Source organism: Rutidosis leptorrhynchoides, chromosome 6 (genome assembly GCF_046630445.1).
Source record: "Rutidosis leptorrhynchoides isolate AG116_Rl617_1_P2 chromosome 6, CSIRO_AGI_Rlap_v1, whole genome shotgun sequence".
In the NCBI taxonomy this organism is placed as follows: Eukaryota; Viridiplantae; Streptophyta; class Magnoliopsida; order Asterales; family Asteraceae; genus Rutidosis; species Rutidosis leptorrhynchoides.
Genome location: NC_092338.1, coordinates 105271099 through 105291080, shown reverse-complemented (window position 1 = coordinate 105291080; position 19982 = coordinate 105271099).

Here is a 19982-nt window from a genome sequence, read left to right as displayed (position 1 = left end):
ACCGAGTGAAGTATGCCACTCATACATTAAGTGGTCTCGCTTTGACTTGGTGGAACGCTTATGCCCAAATTGTAGGGCTAGATGCTGCTAATGCTATTCCATGGGCCGTTGTAAAAAGAATGATGACTGATAAGTTCTACCCAAGGAACCAAATTCAAAAGCTAGAGGTTGAGTGTTGGGAATTGAAGGTCAATGGCACCAATATTGAAGCTTATACCAACAGGTTTATAGAGTTGGTTTCATTGTGCCCGGACATGGTACCCACTGAACAAAAGAAGATTGAGCGATACATAGACGGTCTTCCGGATGAGATTCAAGGAAATGTTATTGCTGCTAGTAAAGAGACCTTAGATGCGGTGATACTTATGGCTCAAAATTTGATGATGGCTAAGAGGAGGAAGGCCGCGATTAATAAACAAGCCGAGGCTAAGACTGGTGAAGGCAAAAGGAAATTTGAGCCTACTCAGGAATCAAACCAAGGTTCAAATAAGAAAGTTGCCAAAAATTCAGGAGGAGGTTATTCTGGGAAACGACCTTATTGCAGGCGTTGTGAGAGACACCATTCTGGGTGGTACAAGGCTGAGTGCACCAAGTGTAAGAAGATTGGTCACATAGCCAAGACTTATAGGGTTGCAATTCCTTCGACCAATACACCTGCCACAAAAGCCAATGCAACCATTCCTACATGTTATGACTGTGGAGAAGCAGGGCATTTTCGCAACCAGTGTCTAAAGAAAAAGGATAACACGGGAAATGCTAAAGGTCGAGCGTTTGTGATGACTTCCGAGGAAGCTCGGGATAATGAGGAAGAAGGGGAAGAGGCACAATGAAGAGTTTTTGACAACTACAAGAGTCATTTAAATTTCTCATAGTGTCCTTTATGTCATCATTTAGTACTTCTATATTTTGGAAGATTTCGTTAAGTTTCTGTAATACTTTGGTTATTTTCTTTTAAATGAATGAATGAGTGATGTTATTTTCTTTTATTTCATTTTCCATTGAATCATTCACCTCGAAGAAGATGAATATTGACTAGATGACATAGTAGTAACCTTATGGAGTGATAAAAGTATGATTTAGTATAAAATAATGGCGCCTGATCAACGTAGTTATATTATGATAAGTCATGCAGAAATCCTAATGGATCATGATGGAAATAAGATCTGATCAACCTTAGGACCATTGTGTACCGTTACCTACTCCTTATCACTATATTGTCAACTAAAAAAAAAAATATATCAACCCTAGATATCATATTATCCTTCATTTGTAAATTATACACGCCCGGTGCTGCACCCATTGCATAGGTACCATACCATTTAGCTCCATTCGAAATGAAGGAAATATCCAACCAACTTCAAGGGTTTTTGGAGAAAGGTTTCATTCGTCCTAGCTTGCCTCCGTGGGGAGCACCCGTTCTTTTCATTAAGAAGAAAGGTGGCACATTGAGAATGTGTATTGATTACCGAGAACTCAACAAGCTAACCATCAAGTATCATTATCCACTCCTGCGTATTGATGACCTGATTGACCAACTGCAAGGGTCAAATATCTATTCGAAGATTGATCATAGGTCGGATTACCATCAATAATGTTCTAATCTATTCCAAGAGCGAGAAAGAGTATGAGTAACAGCTGCGATTTATTCTAGATCTCTTAAAGAAGGAACAACTGTATGCTAAGTTTTCCAAGTGTGAATTTTGGCTGCGAACCATACAAATTCCCAGACATGTAGTTGATAGTGAAGGAATACATGTCGATCCTATAAAAATCACCGTTAATCAGAAATTTTCAAGAACTAGTCTTGGATGAAGTACATAAGACTAGATTATTTATTCACCCAGGCTCTTTTGGCTAAAATTTCATACAATATCAGCTATCACTCAAGTAGATCCCCACTTAATTAAGTGTAAACTTTGCTTTAACAAAACGTTGACCGAATGGTGATTTTTAGTCAACACTTCCAGTTAATTAAAATTCATACATTTCACCTCTCGAATCCTAAAAAGTGTCTTGCTGATGACACACTTGTTATTCCATTGGATGATATCCACGTTGATGATAAAATGTTAAGATCCGTTGGAATTCACGAAGAGGCCCCGAGTATACCTGGGAACGTGAAGACCGGATGAAGCGAAAATATCCACATCTATTCTCAACCGTTGATGCATCCGAGAAGTCTTCCTAAAACTTCGAGACGAAGTTTAAATTAATGGGGAGGTACTATAACAACCCTCACATTTCCGTTCTAAAATGACCAAAATGCCCTTGAGGTTTTTTTCATCTGTTCCTCTGTGTAATCGATTTAGGGTTGTTATCCGTTACGACCAATGAACTAAAAAATTATGCTTTCATTAAATGATCATATTTATTATTAAAACCCTAATATTTTTAAAACCCTAAACCTAACCCTACCTATTAAATACTAAACCCTAACCCTAATACCATTTAATAGTTAATATTAAACCCTAACACTAAATTAATAATATAAAATGTATTAAATAAATTATGACATTATATGAATTAATCTAATAAGAATTCATATGAACTTAATAAAAATTAATAAAAGTTAGGGGTTAATAATTAAATAAAATGTAACCCTAATATTAATATTAATAATAATAATAATAATAATAATAATAATAATAATAATAATAATAATAATAATAATAATAATAATAATAATAATAATAACAATAACAATAACAATAACAATAATAATAATAATAATAATAATAAAAATATATAAAATACATAATAAATACATATGTGCCGTAAAAAAAGAAATAAATAAATATAATACATGTATAAAAAAACGGATAGACTAATAAAAAAAAGAGAAGAAGACTAAACTTGATCACTAAGTAATTCAATCCTAGTGAAATCCTAATTATTTGTTCTTGATCATTAAGCTATCCTAGTGGGATTAGGAAACTAAAACAACTATAAAAGGAGATCATGTTTTCCATAATAAACCATCACAAAACAATCTGCATTAGTCGACTATTATCCAGCTTATTTCCCTCCAATTTAGTCAACTAATAAACCCCTCCTGCAGCTTCCTTTGTCGACCAAAATACCCTCCTGTTTCCCTCTTTGCTATCAACTAAAAACCACCAAAACACCCTCCTGCAGTCGACTACAAGCAGCCTGTTCTTGCTGTTTTCAGTCGACTAGAACCACCTCCAAAACAGCCCTACATCGCCTCTACTGTAGTGACCCAAACTTTTTCATGTTTATATATATTAAATGAAGTTGATATTACATGATTAAATATTTCCAACATGTTAAGCAATCAAACTTGTTAAGACTTGATTAATTGAAATAGGTTTCATGTAGACAATTGACCACCCAAGTTGACCGGCGATTCACGAACGTTAAACTTGTCAAAACTATATGATGATATATATATATGGATATGTTTATAGCTAACATGATATTATGAAAAGTAAGTATCTCACTAGGTATATTAACAATGAGTTATATACATAAAATGAGACTATTGAATTATGAAACTTGAAACGATATATAACGATTATCGTTATAGCTACGCCTTACTAAATACATATGTATCATATTATGATATATTCATTGTTGGTGATTTGTGTCACCAATATGATTTAAGTGTAATGGGATAATTTTGTTAACCAAAATAACCTTGATAAATATCGAACAAGTTTGGGAAAGTGTGGAGTGTACACTTGTTTGAACTTATCTTGATTATGACGGGGGTTCGGGGGCAGCGCCCCTGATAGCGGGGTCCAAGTGGTGGCAAACCCTGGCGGGGTCCAAGGGGCAGAGCCCCTGGCTGGGATCGAGCTGCCAGGTCAGCTCGGAATTTTTTTTGTTTGGGTTAATATCGCTTTATTAAAAATGTGTTAAAATTTGATTTTAAGCTTTCAACAACATTAAATGAGATCGTTAACTTAAAGCTTTCAAAAACAACACTTACATGTAACGACTAACGATGACTTAACTACTCAGTTAAAATAAATATACATGTAGTGTATTAAGATGTATTAGTACACTTTTGAAAGACTTCAAGACACATATCAAAGTAATTCTACTTAGCAAAAATGCTTAAAATTACATTTCCATTCATTTTCATCAACAATTCTACTCGTAGTCATTCAGTATTCGTATCCGTATTATATACAGCTTCTAGACGTACTTACTGTGAGTATATACCAATAGGAACTAGCATGAGATTCCAGTCTTGATTATGTCATGCATGACTAATCAAATTTAACTTCTACCATGAACTAGTCAACTTACTAGAACTCCTTTTAACCCCACTCACCACTCATCATTCACCACTCACCAATCAATCCATTTCACTTCCAATTCTCTTTCTAATTCTCTCTCAACACCTACACACACTTATGAACGAATTTTTCCAGTAAACTAATCATCATCTTCATCAAAAATTTCTTCAAGAATCAAGCTATAATCATCATAGGAAGAACACTTCAAGAACACTTCAAAAATCCTTTCAAGTTTACTAGTTTACTTCTAAGCTTTCTAATCCATTCCAAGTAATCATCTAAGATCAAGAAACCTTTGTTATTTACAGTAGGTTATCTTTCTTATTCAAGGTAATATTCATATTCAAACTTTGATTCGATTTCTATAACTATAAACTATCTTAATTCGAGTAAAAATCTTACTTGAACTTGTTTTTGTGTCATGATCCTACTTCAAGAACTTTCAAGCCATCCAAGATCCTTAGAAGCTAGATCATTTCTTGTCACTTCCAGTAGGTTTACCTACTAAACTTGAGGTAGTAATGATGTTCATAACATCTGATGTTATGCGAGGTGTATATGAAATAGCTTATATTTTACAACGAAATACTATTAAATACGATACAATTTTACACAAGATATTTATTTATTTATAGAATGGATATACTTAAACCTTGCTACAACACTTATAGGCAGTGTACCTAATCGTACAGTAGTGTAGTTTTTAGTAAGTCTGGTTCGTTCCACAGGGAAATCTTTAAACAAAGCTTAACGCTATATTAGTTTTAATTTATAAAAATACAAATATATATAAGTAATATTATTATTATAAAAAGGGGGGTTTTTACCGTTTAATGATCGGTTTGTCGATTTTTAAAACTTTAGTCGCAGTTAAAACCTAATGTAAAATATTAAATAAATAAAAGACTTAATTTAAAGCGTAAAGTAAATAACGATAATGAAATTGCGATAAATAAAAGTGCGATAAAATAAAATTACGATAATTAAAGAGTACAAAAATTAAAAGTGCAATTAAATACAATGACAATAAATAAAAGTGCAATTAAATACAATAACAATAAATAAAAGTGCAATAATTAGAAGTGCAATTAAATATGAAAATAAAGAAATTATGCTTATTTAAACTTCCATAATCATGATGTTTGACGTGTTGATTTTAGTTTTATGCCCATGGGTTAATTCTCCTTTGTCCTGGATTATTTAATATGTCCGTCTGGTTTTTGTCCATAGCAGTCCATCAGTCATAAATATAAATTGCGAGTATCCTCGTCAAATTATCCTTATACCCGAAGTCAAATATTTCAACTAATTGGGGACTTAAACTGTAACAAGATTTTAATACTTTGTTTAATAATTACACCAGGTTATCGATTGCGTGTAACCCAAGGTTTTAATACTTTGTTATCAATTATGCCAAGTGTCCTTGTACATAATTTCACCCCTGTTTTAATAATTCCATAGACTATTAATCCATTCCCGTGTCCGGTTAAATGAAAGATTATTCGTACATATAAATATCCCGCCCATCGTGTCCGATCGAGTGTATATGGTTATTTATAGGGACGTCCAATTGTAAATCTTTATATTAAAATTAACAAACTATCATTTAGTTAAACAAATATAAAGCCCATTAATAGCCCATAGTCTAATTTCTACAAGTGTCGTTCTTTTGTCCAAACTCCAATTATGGTACAAAGCCCAATTACCCAATTTTAGTAATTAGCCCAACATCATGATTACTTCGTTTTAAATAAGCATAATAATAACTTAGCTACGAGACATTAAATTAAAAAGGTTGAACATAACTTACAATGATTAAAAATAGTGTAGCGTTACACGGACAGAATTTCGACTTACACCCTTACAATATGCGCTAACATACCCTTATTATTAGAATTAAAATTAAAATTAAAATTAAAATTAAAATTATAATATATATATATATATATAATACGTTGATGAATGAAGAAGGAAAAAGATGTGTTAAATGGTGCACCAAAGCTCGAAATTTATAGGCATGTGAGCTAAAAAAGGGGCTCATGCGATCGCATGAGCTTTGCCCTTCAAGGCCATGCGATCGCATGGCCAGCTGGGGAGGCTCACATGTGGTTGTTTTCTTCTGCCGACGGTTTATTAATATATTATATAATATATAAATAATTATAAGAATTATTTAAATATTATATTATATTTATGTGCATAGTTGACTTGTAATTTTTAGTCCGTTGCGTAGAGCGTTGAGAGTTGACACTGGTCCCGGTTCCGGATTTTTGAACGTCCTTGTGTACAATTTAATATCTTGTACTTTGCATTTTGAATCTTGTACTCTTGTAATTTTGAGACGTTTCTTATCAATAATTGGAACCACTTTGATTGTATTTTGTACTTTTGAGCTTTTTGGTCGTTTGCGTCTTCAATTCGTCGAATCTGTCTTTTGTCTTCACCTTTTATTATTTAAACGAATATTACTTGTAAATAGAACAATTGCAACTAAAAGCTTGTCTTTCTTGAGGGATAATGCGATGAAATATATGTTCGTTTTTAGCATTATCAACATCATTCGATTCATATATATATAACTATCTTATTCGAAGATTTAAACTTGTAATCACTAGAACATAGTTTAGTATATTTTAAACTTGTTCGCAAACAAAAGTTAATCCTTCTAACTTGACTTTTAAAATCAACTAGACACATGTTCTATATCTATATGATATGCTAACTTAATGATTTAAAACTTGGAAACACGAAGAACACCGTAAAACTGGATATACGTCGTCGTAGTAAAACCGGGTGCTGTTTTGGTTTGGATAATTAAAAACTATGATAAACTTTGATTTAAAAACTATTCTTATGGGAAAATTTTTTTTCTTATGAACATGAAACTATATCCAAAAATCATGGTTAAACTCAAAGTGGAAGTATGTTTTTTCAAAATGGTCATCTAGACGTCGTTCTTTCGACTGAAATGACTACCTTTACAAAAATGACTTGTAACCTGTATTTTTGACTATAAACTTATACTTTTTCTGTTTAGACTCATAAACTTAAGTTTAATATGAAACCATAGCAACTTGAATTACTCAAAACGGATTTAAAACGAAGAAGTTATGGGTAAAACAAGATTGGATAATTTTGCTTGTTGTAGCTACGTGAAATTTGTAACAAATTTATACAAATCATAACTTAACTAACTTATATTGTATTATATATGTATTCTAACATATATTATGTAATCTTGGGATACCATAGACACGAATACAATGTTTTGACATATCATATTGACCCATCTATATATATATTTCGGAACAACCATAGACACTCTATATGCAGTAATGTTGGAGTTAGCTATACAGGGTTGAGTTTGATACCAAAATATTATATATACTTTGAGTTGTGATCTAGCTTGAGACTTGTATACACGAGGTCGTGGATTGATTCGAGATAATATATATTGCTTTATTTCTGTACATCTAACTGTGAACAACTAGTTGTAGGTTACTAACGAGGACTGCTAACTTAACAAACTCAAATCATTAAAACGTAATAAAAAATGCTGTAATTATATTTTGATCATACTTTGATACATATGTACATATTTGTTATAGGTTCGTGAATCGACCAGTGGCCAAGTCTTATTTTCGGCAAAGTAAAAATCTGTGAAAGTGAGTTATAGTCCCACTTTTTATTCTAATATTTTTGGGATGAGAATACATGCAGTTTTGTAAATGTTTTACAAAATAGACACACGTACTTGAAATTACATTCTATGTTGGATTATGAATACCGAATATCTCCCTTTTAGCTTGGTAGCCTAAGAATTAGGGAACAGACACCCTAATTGACGCGAATCCTAAAGGTAGATCTACGGGCACTAACTCCCCCCATACTGGAAAATGGTATGCTTTAGTACTTCGAGTTATTAATACAGATGGATTTCTGTTTTGGGGATATTCTATATGCATTTTGTTAATGTCGGTTACCAGGTGTTCAACATGTGAATGATTTTTATACAGATTGTATGTTATTGAAAGATGAAATCTTGTGGTCTATTATTACGATTTGATATATATAGGTTAAACCTATAACTCACCAACATTTATGTTGACGTTTAAAGCATGTTTATTCTCAGGTGATTATTAAGAGCTTTCGCTGTTGCATGCTAATTTATGGACAAGAGTTGGGGTCAGCATGCTTATATAATAATGTTTAAAAACTGCATTCGAAGATTTAAATTGATCTGTAATATTATTGTAAACCATTATGTAATAATCGTGTGAAAACGCTATATTTTAGATTATCATTATTTGATAATCGTCGTAATATTTTTAAACCTTTATTGATAAAATAAAGGTTATGGTTTGTTTAAAAATCGAATGCAGTCTTTGAAAAACGTCTCATATAGAGGTCAAAACCTCGCAACGAAATCAATTAATATGGAACGTTTATAATCGATATGAACGGGACATTTCAGTTGGTATCAGAGCGTTGGTCTTAGAGAACCAGAATTTTGCTTTAGTGTTTCTTACCGAGTTGTTAGGATGCATTAGTGAGTCTGGACTTCGACCGTGTTTTCTTCAAAAACGATTGCTTAACACTTTTTGTTGGAAACTATATATTATTAACATGTAAATATTATGTGATATATTAATCTCTTAACATGTTTGATATTGTGTGATAGATGTCTACCTCTAGTACAAATCCCATCGACTCACCTAATAATAATGAAGAGTTGAATATATTTTGGGAAGATTCACAAAATCCCGAGGAGGAATCGGAAGAGGAGGAACCGGAAGAGGAGGAACCGGAAGAAGTGGAATCGGAAGAGGAGGAACCGGAAGAAGAAGAGGTTTCGGATGAATAAATATTAATACCTACAGTTAAACGATTAAATAAAAGAAAATCCTCAACCAACGGACCAAAGTTAATAATGGTCAATGGTGTTTCCGCCGAGGAAACAAAATATTGGGAAAATTACCAATTTTCTGATGAATCGAATCCCGACGAGGATTCCGATGATGTTATAGAAATTACCTCGACCCAATTTGAAAAAGCAAAAGAAAACAATAAGGGAAAAGGTATCAAAATAGAGAAACCTGATTACAACCCCGATGAACTTTATATATATCGTAAACACCCGTACTTCTTAAATTTTAACAATAATCCGGGAACCTCTAAGCCACCCGGTTTTCTAAACCATTTATGAAAATGACGGCTCGTATTAGTGGAGCACCATATATCCCTAGGAAATTAGCGAAACGAACCAAGTCCGAAGAAGAAGAATTGAGTGAGTCGGATTAAAGAGTTGTAATCATGTTGTGTAATATATGTAATATAGTGTGCTTGTGCTTTTATGATAAATGTAAAAATTGCTTGTATTGTTTGTTAAGTATTTTTTTATGAATCTAACCCTCGTCTATTTTTACAGTATAAAAACACAAAATGGATGTTAAGGATAGACAACAAAAAATTTTAGAAGACCTACCTGGGGACATGATTGATGCAATCTTGTCTAGAGTCGGTCAGAATTCGTCGGCACAATTGTTTACGGCAAAATTAGTTTGTAGGACATTTGAAGAACGTTCCAGGCATGCCTTAGTTAATAAAAGTTTTTCCTTTGATAGATGGGGTATATCACATTGGGGAGACCATAAGTTGCGCCGTGTTTTATTTAAAGCATTAAATGCGGGAAACCCAGAAGCAATTTTACGCTACGAGTTGAGAACCTATTTTGACTCTACCTATCCCAACATAGGAATTCGTGCTTTAGAAAGAGCTTCTAACATGCAACATAAAGAAGCATGTTATGCTTACGGGTTAGTGATGTTCGCTTCTCACCAAAGTGAGAAAAAGAACATCGAATTACAACTATTAAATAAAACATTCCCACAAGTGACGAACTCAGTAATTGGGGTGAGAAACAAGGTTTTTAGATTGTTACGAGGCTGTTGGGCATTACGTAACCCTCGTCCTTTTGACGACATTACAACATGTTGTCTAACAAACAGTCATAACGGTTATTTTCCACAAGACCAAGGATGGGAAGTAGTTTTAGTAAAACCAGAATGCATGACTTGTTTCTGGACTTATGAATTACGTGTTTTTATTGCCTTTGCTGAACGACTTGCATATTAACTAGGATTGTTGTCACAACTGTTTTGTATCAAAATTATTGTGTGCTATATTTTATGCTATATGTAAAATAGTGCTATTGTAAATTTGTAAAATATTGTATAAAAGTTTGAACGTGAAATTTATTATAATCAGTTTTTCATATAGAATTGTAGTAGTTAAATTGTATGTTAGCTACTAAGTATGAACTTAACGGGTAGGTACTACCCGAATTAAAACTTATAAAATGCTAATATGAAGAAAAAGCTTTTATAGATAAGTTCATATTATGCTACGAAATACTATTGACTACTCTTAATATTCTATATGATTAACTTAATTCTTTTGGCAATTTTTGAAGGAAATGGCACCGACTACTCGTCAGAACTTGAACATGAGCGAGGAAGACTTCCGTGTTTTCCTTGCTGCGAACATAGCCGCCGTGCAGGCCGCAATGCAAAATAACAACAATAACTCTGGTTCTAGTAGTGGAACTAATTCCACAAGAAATCGTGTAGGATGCTCCTACAAAGAGTTCACTGCCTGCAAACCTATGGAATTTGATGGAACCGAGGGTCCAATCGGATTGAAATGGTGGACCGAGAAGGTTGAATCGGTGTTTGCCATAAGTAAATGTAATGAAGAAGACAAAGTACAGTACGCTATGCATACCTTCACAGGTACTGCGTTAACATGGTGGAACACCTACCTCGAGCAGGTGGGACAAGATGTTGCTTACGTACTACCGTGGTCAGCATTCAAGCATTTGATGAACGAGAAGTACCGTCCCAGAAACGAGGTCAATAAGCTCAGGATAGAGCTTAGAGGGCTACAAACACAAGGATTTGATATTACCACGTACGAACGACGATTCACAGAGTTGTGCCTATTGTGTCCGGGAGCGTTCGAAGATGAAGAAGAGAAAATCGACGCATTTGTAAAAGGGTTACCAGAAAGGATTCAAGAAGATGTGAGTTCACACGAGCCCGCTTCCATACAAAAGGCAAGTCGAATGGCTCATAAACTCATAAATCAGATTGTGGGAAGAATTAAAGAGCAAGCGGCCGAAGAAGCCAACACGAAACAACTCAAGAGGAAGTGGGAGGAAAACGGTGACAAGAGTCACCAGTACAACAACAACAACAACAACAATTACAACCACAATTGCAACAACTATCCCAACAACCGCAACAACCATCGCAACAATAACCGCAATCCTAACAATAACTACAACAAACGTCCCAACAACAACAACAACCACAACAGCAACCATCCCAACAATAATAACAAAAGGCAAAAACCATGTCAGAGGTGTGAAGGATACCATCCGACTGGGTTCTGCACGACAACATGTATTAAGTATAAGAGAGGTGGTCATAGCGCGACGAAGTGTGAAATCTACGGACCGGTGATTAACAGAAATAATGCAACGAGTAATGTCGGGACAAGTAATGCCATTTTTATTTGTTATAGATGTGGAAAACCGAGTCACGTCAAGAGTAAATGCCCAAACCAAGGAAATACAAATGGGCAAAGCCGTGGAAGAGTCTTCAACATTAATTCGGCAGAAGCGCAGGAAGACCCGGAGCTTGTTACGGGTACGTTTCTCATTAACAATAAATCTGCTTATGTTTTATTTAATTCGGGTGCGAATAGAAGCTATATGAGTAGAGATTTTTGTACTAAATTAAGTTGTCCAGTGACGCCTTTGGATAATAAATTTTTACTTGAATTAGCAAACGGTAAATTAATTTCAGCAGATAATATATGTCGGGATAGAGAAATTAAACTGGGTGGTGAAACGTTTAAGATTGATTTAATACCAGTCGAGTTAGGGAGTTTTGATGTAATAATTGGCATGGACTGGTTGAAAAAGGTGAGAGCAGAGGTCATTTGTTACAAAAATGCGATTCGCATTATGCGCGAAAAAGGAAAACCTTTAATGGTGTACGGAGAAAAGAACAACGTGAAGTTAAATCTTATTAGTAGTTTAAAGGCGCAAAAACTAATAAGAAAAGGTTGCTATGTCATTCTAGCACACATCGAAGAAGTCAAACCTGAAGAAAAGAACATCAGTGATGTTCCCGTCGCAAAAGAATTTCCCGATGTATTTCCGAAAGAATTACCGGGACTACCTCCACACCGATCTGTTGAATTTCAAATAGATCTCGTACCAGGAGCTGCACCAATAGCACGTGCTCCATACAGACTAACACCCAGCGAAATGAAGGAACTCCAAAGCCAATTACAAGAACTTTTAGAGCGTGGTTTTATACGACCAAGCACATCACCGTGGGGAGCTCCTGTTTTGTTTGTCAAAAAGAAGGATAGTACATTCAAGAACCGTTATCCACTACCGAGAATCGACGATTTATTTGATCAACTACAAGGCTTGTCAGTTTATTCGAAGATCGATTTATGTTCCGGGTATCATCAAATGCGGGTAAAGGAGGATGATATTCCAAAGACTGCTTTCAGAACGCATTACGGTCATTACGAGTTTATGGTTATGCCGTTTGGATTGACTAACGCACCAACTGTGTTCATGGACCTCATGAACCGAGTGTGTAGGCCATATCTTGACAAATTTGTCAGTGTTTTCATCGATGACATACTCAGTTACTCAAAGAATGATCAAGAACACAAAGAACATTTGAGAAAAGTGCTAGAATTATTGAGGAAGGAACAACTGTACGTAAAATTTTCAAAGTGTGTATTTTGGTTGGAAGAAGTTCAATTCCTCGGTCACATAGTGAACAAAGAAGGTATTCAAGTAGATCCGGCAAAGATTGAAACCGTTGAAAAGTGGGAAACCCCAAAAACTCCGAAGCATATATGCCAATTTTTAGGACTGGCTGGTTACTACAGAAGGTTCATCCAAGATTTTTCCAAAATAGCAAAACCCTTGACTGCATTAATGCATAAAGGGAAAAAATTTGAATGGAAGGATGAACAGGAGAAAGCGTTTCAATTGTTGAAGAAAAAGTTAACTACGGCACCTATATTGTCATTGCCTGAAGGAAACGATGATTTTGTGATATATTGTGATGCCTCAAAGCAAGGCCTCGGTTGTGTATTAATGCAACGAACGAAGGTAATTGCTTATGCATCTAGACAATTGAAGATTCACGAGCAGAATTATACGACACACGATTTGGAATTGGGCGCTGTTGTTTTTGCATTAAAGACTTGGAGGCACTACTTATATGGGGTCAAAAGAATTATATATACCGACTACAAAAGTCTCCAATACATATTTAATCAGAAACAACTGAACATGAGGCAGCGTAGGTGGATTGAGTTATTGAATGATTACGATTTCGAGATTCGTTACCACCCGGGGAAGGCGAATGTGGTAGCCGACTCTTTGAGTAGAAAGGACAGAGAACCTATACGGGTAAAAGCTATGAATATAATTATTCGTACTAACCTTACTACTCAAATAAAGGAGGCGCAACAGGGAGTTTTAAAAGAAGGAAATTTGAAGAATGAAATACCCAAAGGATCGGAGAAACATCTTAATATTCGGGAAGACGGAACCCGGTATAGGGATGAAAGAATTTGGGTACCAAAGTTTGGAGATGTAAGAGAAATGGTACTTAGGTAAGCACATAAAACCAGATACTCAATACATCCCAGAGCGGGAAAGATGTACAAAGATCTCAAGAAACACTTTTGGTGGCCGGGTATGAAAGCCGATATTACTAGATATGTAGGAGAATGTTTGACGTGTTCTAAGGTCAAAGCTGAACATCAGAAACCATCAGGTCTACTTCAACAACCCGAAATCTCGGAATGGAAATGGAAAAACATTACCATGGATTTCATTACTAAATTTCCAAGGACTGCAAGTGGTTATGATACTATTTGGGTAATAGTCGATCGTCTCACCAAGTCAGCACACTTTCTGCCAATGAGAGAAGATGATAAAATGGAAAAATTGGCACGTTTATACTTGAAGGAAGTTGTCTCCAGACATGGAATACCAGTCTCTATTATCTCTGATAGGGATGGCAGATTTGTTTCAAGATTTTGGCAGACATTACAACAAGCATTGGGAACTCGTCTAGACATGAGTACTGCTTATCATCCACAAACTGATGGGCAAAGTGAAAGGACAATACAGACCCTTAAAGACATGCTACGAGCATGTGTTATTGATTTCGGAAACAGTTGGGATCGACATCTACCGTTAGCAGAATTTTCCTACAACAACAGTTACCATTCGAGTATTGAGATGGCGCCGTTTGAAGCACTTTATGGTAGAAAGTGCAGGTCTCCAATTTGTTGGAGTGAAGTCGGAGATAGACAAATTACGGGTCCGGAGATAATCCAAGAAACTACCGAGAAAATCATTCAAATTCAAAAACGATTGAAAACTGTGAAGACCCGTCCTAATCCATCCGGACGAAGTCCATATAGATTATAAACGATTCACAATAGTTGATTACATCGCGAGGTACTTGACCTCTATATGATACATTTTACAAACATTGCATTCGTTTTTGAAAAGACAAACTTTCATTACATCGAAAGTTGACAGGCATGCATACCATTTCATAATATATCCAACTATAATTGACTTGATAATAATCTTGATGAACTCGATGACTCGAATGCAACGTCTTTTGAAATATGCCATGAATGACTCCAAGTAATATCTATAAAATGAGCAAATACACAGCGGAAGATTTCTTTCGTACCTGAGAATAAACATGCTTTAAAGTGTCAACCAAAAGGTTGGTGAGTTCATTAGTTTAACTTAAACAATCGTTTCCATCATTTTAATAGACCACAAGATTTCAGATTTCCATTTCTCATAAACATACGTCCCATGCATAGAGACAAAAATATCATTCATATGGATTGAACACCTGGTAACCGACATTAACAATATGCATATATAAGAATATCCCCATCATTCTGGGATCCTCCTTCGGACATGATATAAATTTCGAAGTACTAAAACATCCGGTACTTTGGATGGGGCTTGTTGGGCCCGATAGATCTATCTTTAGGATTCGCGTCAATTAGGGTGTCTGTTCCCTAATTCTTAGATTACCAGACTTAATAAAAAGGGGCATATTCGACTTCGATAATCCAACCATAGAATGTAGTTTCACGTACTTGTGTCAATTTCGTAAAACAGTTATAAAAGTTGCGCATGTATTCTCAGCCCAAAAATATAAAGGGTAAAAAGGCAAATGAAACTCACGATACTGTATTTTGTAGTAAAAATACATATGACGTCATTGAACAATGCAGGGTTGGCCTCGGATTCACGAACCTATATCAATTGTGTATATATTAATACGTATAATGTAAGTTACAAAATTTCATTTATTAATATGTATTATTTATATATTATAGTTTTGTAGAATTTATTCTAACCTTTATTTTAAAACGTATACTTATATTATATTTTAAGTTATATTTTATATATATATCGATTTTATGTATACATATCTATAATGATTTACGTTTATATAAATAGTGACATTAATATATTTATATACATATATTTGTGGTTAGTATTGTATTTATGAAATTTTATTAGTTTGTTATCTGAATTATTAATACAATCCTAGTATATACCATAAGTATATATATAGTGTACAAAAGATTTATTTGTTAAAATAATAATTTAGATAATAATGATTTACTAATAATAATAATAATTTTATTAATAATGATAATACTAATAGCAAAAAAAATGAAAATGATAACTGTTAATGATACTAATAATAATAACTCTAAAATAATATTAATACTAATACCATACTTATGTTAATAATAAGGGTTCTAATATTTATAAAATGATAAATGATAATCATAATAATACTAGTAAATATTAATGATGATACTGATAAATATGATATTATTAATTGTAAATGTACTGATGATACTATTATTTATAAACCGATACAAATTCTAATATTGATGATAATAATATATTTTTATTTCCTTCATAATAATAATAATCATAATCATAATCATAATCCTAATGATGATAAAATACTAAAATGATAAGTTTATTACTAATAATAATATTATTAATACCTATCATAATAATAATAGTAATGTCTATAATACTTTCAAATATGATAACAAGTATGATACTAATAATAACAATAACAATAACAATCAAAACAATCACAATAATAATAATAATACTAATAATAATTAATAATTAATATATAATAACAATAATAAAATTAGAAAAGAAAACTACCTCACATGAAAAGAGTTTCAAAAAAAAAAAGAAACTACCGTCCTCTGGACTCGATCTCGTAACCACATGCTCACACGCAAACACTCTCGACCATCCCACCAATTCTGATTCTCTATACTAATATCGAATTTAAATCTTATATATAAACTGTTTTTCTTCTATTCCTCTTCTTCTCCACAAGTCTCATGGATTCAACAAAACATCAATAACCAAAAAAAAAAAAAAAATTCGAGGTTCCCTTTAAAGCTTCAAAACATTACAGAAAAAAAAATAATTTGGGTTCTAAAATAAAAAAAAAACACTAAAGGCCTACTGCAGCGTCGGTTCTTGGAACAAAACAAAAAAAATTGATTTCGTAATAGATAACATTATAGATAATGTTTATAACACGAAATAGTTTTCTAAACATGTATAAAAACTACTGGAATCGTCAATTTGATCAGAAACATATACACGAACGTGAATTTGTCTCAAGAACAATTGTTAACTTTTTTTAAACTAAACTTTGACTTCAAAATTCAAGATCGATATAAAGATTTGAGAGTTGAGATTTAGCAGATAGATTCAAAGAAAGATTTCTAACCTTTCTGCATTTTTAGATTTTGAAACTTTATTCGAAATTGAATTAAGAGAAAAAAATTGGAGCGTGCAGAGAAGAAGAAAAAAAAATATCGCTGTGCTCTTTAATCCCATTGGATTTCCTTTTTATTTGATTTTCAATTATACATAATCATGTTGTAATAATAGAGATCGGTTGATAAAAAAATAGAGAAAATGTCAACACAGGTTCACGAGTTGGGAGCAGGAAAGAAACAAAAAAATAATAATAATAGAGATAAAGGATATAGAGGTCAAGCGTATAATATAGATCCCTACTGTTTTTTTTAATTAATAATAATAATATATAATAACAATACTATTAATATCTAATAATATTAATAAAATTAATAATAATGATAAATATAATATTAATGATAATAATAATTGTAAAAATGATAATAATAATAATAATAATACCATACTAATTATGATAATATTAATATTTTATCGATAATAATAATATTAGTAATAATAATCTAATTTATACATCCAATTTCATCTTTATATGATATAAAGTGATATTATGAATACAAATATTGATATTTGACGATACAAATAACATTACTACAACAACTATATTTGTATTTAAATTTAATTTATTAATATCATCTATTATTATGTAATATTTAATAATTATGTAATATGTATTGTAACATATACTGAATATTATATATTTATGCATTTTAATATAAATATATTATAATATTTATTTACATACTAATTATATTATACTTATGTATGTAATTATGAAAAATATAAATGTTTTATATATGTAAGTATTATATATATTTATTAAAATAGTACATTATTTCATCATAGATATATTATAAATTTCTACATATACATAATATAATAATTATGTATAAAATCATATATATATATATAGTTATATTTATGTATATATGTATACTACCATATATATAAAATCATGTTTTAAATGTTGAGTAGATGATTAATTATGTATATTAAACAATTAACTACAAAGTATAACATTGTACATTTAATATTTTGATAACGTTGGTAAAATATGTTTGAATCATTTATATACAATATACTATATATATTCAAAATGAAAATCTTTAGTTATTAAATGTTATCTTTTATAATAACAAAATTACTTAATAGTTCATTAATACTAATATAATTAGTTTTATATATAATTATTTATATTTACATTCTTAGTTATAATTAAAGGTTCGTGAATCGTCGGAAATAGTTAAAGGTTAAATGTTATCATGAAATAGTTCAAACATAATGAGACTCGGTTTAATAGACTTTGCTTATCGAGTCGAATCATATAAGATTATGTTTAAATTTGGTCGGAAATTCCCGGGTCATCACAGTACCTACCCGTTAAAGAAATTTCGTCCCGAAATTTGAGTGAGGTCGTCATAGCTAACAATAAATATGTTTTCCTGACGAATATGAGTTGATAACTTGAGTTTTATCATCATTGAGTAATATGGATAAAAATAATTCGATTATTCGAAGAGTGCGAATGAAGCTATTCACAAAAGGATGAAATGAGAAACAAAGATTTGTTTTTAACTTTTGACGTAGTCAGGTTTGAATTTAGAAAATAAGGCGCGTCTTAACTTTTGACATTGCCTTGGTTGAATTCCGGAATTTAAGGGATTTAAAGAAAATCTTGAAGATCTATAAAATCTGATTCTTCGGGATTTATGGAAATTAAGATCTCTTTAATTAAATACGGTGATCTGCCCCGATTACTACGTCTGATATTTCCAGTATAAATTAAGCTCTTCCTTTCCATTATTCTCACCATTCTTATACTTTCTTTCTTAGTTCATACATCCAAAAGATTCTGAAAATGATTAATCCAGTTCTGATCCTTGTCCTCATCCTTACTATCACAACAATCATTCTCCTTTTCCAACTTCCACCAGAGGAATCTGCTTTCTTCTACTTCGCCCTCGGGATTATAATGTTTTTAATTTTCCCGTGTCTTTATGTTGCGATAAACATTGATATACACGGTTTGTAATTTATGTGTTGTTATCGGACTTTATATTCTCCCTTATATTTCAAAGCTCTATGCTTTTGTTTTCTCTTCCCGACTTCAAGTCAAGCGAATAATGGTCCAGAATTTATAGATATAGAGTTTCGAATGATTATAATGTTCTAAGCATGAAGGAACGTGATAGCACGATTTGATTTTCAAATTTATCAACATCACGGAAGATAGAACCATCAAGAATACATTTTCTTGATTTGTTACGGAGTTAAGTAGGATGAAAGAGTTATGTAACATTGGCACATGATGACGTTATGATCTGTGAATCATCACGTTTCATTTAGAAACTCAGCATGACTTACTGTAATATAATCACGTTGATCAAGTGTCATTATATTATACTAACTCATGCATCAGTTCCCATCATTACTACAATAACATTCATATTTTAAGCTTGAAAATTTACAGAATATAGAAACTAACAGTTTCTATATGATGTAATACTGATAGCACAAAAAGATTAATGATTTCAGATAAGAATAGTTATAAAAATATCTCCAGAAATATGGAGGATATTTATAATGAAAGGTACGATAATATCTCAGAATATCTAAGATCAGAGGATGATAGAAACTATTGTCTGCAAGGGTTTAGTGTAAGGAGCAAGTTATTCACTATAGACTTTAGCAGACATTGAATTATTTGGATTCTTTGAAGTCAAACTTATTCTTTGTGATTTATCCACGGCTTTCTTCATAGTTTCGCATAATCTGCTTTTCGGTACTATATTTTTTATTGA